At 46.3% G+C, this 3,449-nt stretch overlaps 1 pseudogene; it reads left to right on the top strand.

The window, feature by feature from the left end:
- Positions 1-1,170: 1,170 nt before the first annotated feature.
- Positions 1,171-2,793, top strand: LOC105087997 (sprouty-related, EVH1 domain-containing protein 2-like; annotated as a pseudogene).
- Positions 2,794-3,449: the final 656 nt, after the last annotated feature.

Genomic DNA, 3,449 nt, shown 5'->3' with positions numbered 1-3,449 from the left:
AAAATCAAAATGTGTTCACACAGAGTTCCTCTTTCATCACGTTCTCTAGAATGTCTACAAATAGATTTTTAAAAAGTTTCTTTTGTATAACACAGGGAACTATATTCAGCATCTTGTAATAACCTTTAATGGAAAAAAATGAAAATAAATATATGTATGTATATGCATGACTGGGACATTGTGCTGTACACCAGAGAAAGACACACTGTAATTGACTGTACTTCAATAATAAATACATAAATAAATACATAAATACATACATACATAAAAAAAAAATGTTCCAGCAAGCACAGGAAAGCAGGAAAAGAGAAACAGAAAAGCAGGACACAGAGGAAACAAACATAGAAGAAATAATAAAATGGCAGACTCAGGCCTTAACACATCAATAATTACTATCATAGGTTGAAAGGTATCCCATAAAAAGATATATTGGGGGGAGGGTATAGCTCAATGGTAGAGCCCATGCTTATTAGCATGCTGGATGTCCTGGGTTCAATCTGCGGTAACTCCATTAAATAATTAGTAAACCAATAAAACCTAATTATCTCCCCCCCCAAAAAAAGACAAAAAACAAAACTAAAGATATATTGGAGTCCTAACACAACTTACTTGTGAATGTGACACTTGGAAATAGAGCGGTCTTAAGTTCAGGCTACTGTAACAAAGCACTACAGAGTGGGTGGCTTATAAACAACAGAAATTTATTTCTTACAGTTCTAGCTGCTGGGAGTTTTGGATCAGGGTGCCAGCATGGTTGAATTCTGGTGAGAGCCCTCTTTCAGTCTGCAGGCTGTTGCTTTCTTGCATTCTCACATGGCAGAAAAGGCAAAGGGAGTTCTCTGGGGCCTCTTTTGAAAGGGCACTAATCCTCATTCATGAAGGCTCCACCCGCATGATTTAATCACCTCCCAAAGCTCTCACCTCCAAATACCATCATATTAGAAATTAGGTTTCAAATATGAAATTGGGGGGAACAGGAACATTCAATCTACAGCAAGTGTCTTTGCAGTTGTACTCAAGTTAAGTTGAGGTCATTAGGGTGGACCCTAATATAATATGACTGGTGTCCTTATAAGAAGAGGGCAGCTCCTCTTGTTGGCAGTAAGAATCCAAAATGGAGTAAATCGGTGGAGTCTAGATAGGTAAGACTCCCTTTGCTTCCTCAAAACCATGACTGGCCTGGCCCTGGGGCAACTGGAGACTGAGACCCTTCCAGCAGCCAGGCCTCCTCTCCTGCTCTCACAGTCCCTGCTGCTCAGCACCACACTTGTTCTGTCCAAATCTCTCCCTTCTCCCTTCTGCCCACTCCCCAGCCCCAGTGTGCTTCACCCCTGGGCAGGCGATTATATTGCCCCCAACCTCTACCCCGAGCTTGTCTATGCCCCTGCCCCCGCACTCCACACTCTGGTAGCCCTCTTCCCCTTCTGCCTTATGGGGCAGCCCCTTTGTCTCTAGCCACCCTCCCCCCCCCCCCCAACCAAATCAAGTGGTCTCCAAAGATATGAAGAAGGAGGGGGTGAGCAGACAGGAAGACAAGGGAGCAAAGCTGTCCACTGCTGCGGGACAGGCATGTAGCTGAAAAGGAAAATGACTGAAGAAACACCAGGAGGAGGACAGCTATATTGTGCATGTTAAGGCTGCGGTTATGACCTGATATGACTCCAGTAGGGGATCGTTCCCACAGGAAGGAGAGCGGAATCTGTAAGGTCATGAACCCTGATGGCAATGGACAAAGCGGCTTTCTCATCCACAGTGAATGACAGAAAGACAAACTGGTAGTATTGGAATGCTATTGAAGAAAGAACTTGGTCTACACCAAAGCCAACCCAACCTTGCATCATTGGAAGGTCGGCAACAGGAAGTTTGGATTTAATGTCCAAAGCCTTGAGTGAGGAAAGCAATCAAAGACCTTACAGAAAGCTCAGCAGCAGCATCTCCCACCATCCATAATGAAGTGATGGTGATGACGATGTTTTTACAACAGCTGCAGTCAGTTCTTCTACTTTGTCTCAGAAGAGGGAACAAACTCTTTGGACAATCTCCTTCCCCCTATCCTCTGAGTACCAGAGGATTTACACCCTGGGCCACCTCCATGACCCACACCCCGCAGGCCAGTATCACCTTGAACAGCCTAATGCCAAGGCCATACTGCCAGGTAAGCTCCTGGGAGGATGACAAGGAGGAGACTGTGTGTATCAATCCCAGGGAGAAGATCTGGATGGCACGCTACGAGGATTACCCACCAGCACGGGCAAGGAGCAAATACCTGGATTCCTTGGAGGACGCAGACTACTACATGCCCTTCGCCAAGGGCGAGATCCCTAAGCATGACTACAATTACCCCTTTGTGGACCCAGACTTTGGCATCTGTGCAGGGGGTGGGGGCAGGGAGGGCAGTGTGATCAGGACATAGCCCTTCCAGGGCAAATCTTGGTAGTGGAAGGAGGACAGAGAGCATTCCCAGTGTGTGTATTGCTAGGACATGTTCAACCACGAGGAAAACCAGAGGGGCCACCTTCAGGATGCGCCTGACTCCGTGAGAACTTGGATCCAACTTGTGAGCTGTTTGTGGTGCGGACAGCATACTCCATCACTGTATGTCAGACCCGGAGGGAGACTGCACAGACCTGTGCTCATGCCGTACTGGCGATGAGAAGTTTTGCCTCCAGTAGATGGCTTATTGACTTGTCTTTCTTGGTCCCCTGTATTTGCTATTACCTGCCCCTTTGGGCCTGATACCACTGCAGAGTGATATGCAGGTGCTGCTAAAGGAAGCACAAAGCAGCTGTGTGACTCAGTTTCCCTCCCTCCCCCTCCTCCATCCACAGCCCCAAGGGAACGTGTCTCCTACATGCTCTCATCTTCTCCCCTGCTCCTGGGTACCTGAGGTGCCATTCCGGCCTGAGGAAGCTGCCTGGTGGACTCTGCACCCCGTGCCACCCCCACTGGAAACACGCACGCATGCAGTTTTCTAAGGAAAGGAACCTCTGCATGAATGCTCATGTACTATGAATACTCTGTAATCAAGCTATCTTACACATGTGTTGATTGCATGCCCTTCCTGCCCACCTCTTCCAGTTCAAAGCTGCCTGCAGTTGGAACTGCTGATTTTTGGTGATTTTTGTCGCTGGTTTTTCCAAGAACACCAAAGACTACCTTTCTCTTGGTTTGGCTTGCCTGTTGACAACGAGCTTCCTCGGATTCCTGTGGAAATGGGATGTCAGAATGATGAAACTCGACCGGAAGTATTTTAACCTATTATTTCAAAGTCAGTTATTATGTATAGGAGGTGAGCTAGTTAACAAACAAGCTTCTACCATAAAATAACATCGCTTTAATTTTTATAAAGCCAAATCCCATGTAAGCTGCAGTTTGTCTCTTGAATCCATCATTATCTTCTGTCACCTCTACCAAAAAAAAAAAAATCTATCAGTTATTCACTGATGCAA

This window comes from Camelus dromedarius, chromosome X (genome assembly GCF_036321535.1).
Source record: "Camelus dromedarius isolate mCamDro1 chromosome X, mCamDro1.pat, whole genome shotgun sequence".
Lineage (NCBI taxonomy): Eukaryota > Metazoa > Chordata > Mammalia > Artiodactyla > Camelidae > Camelus > Camelus dromedarius.
Note: the sequence above shows the minus strand (reverse complement) of the source record. Positions and strands in the feature narration are given on the sequence as shown.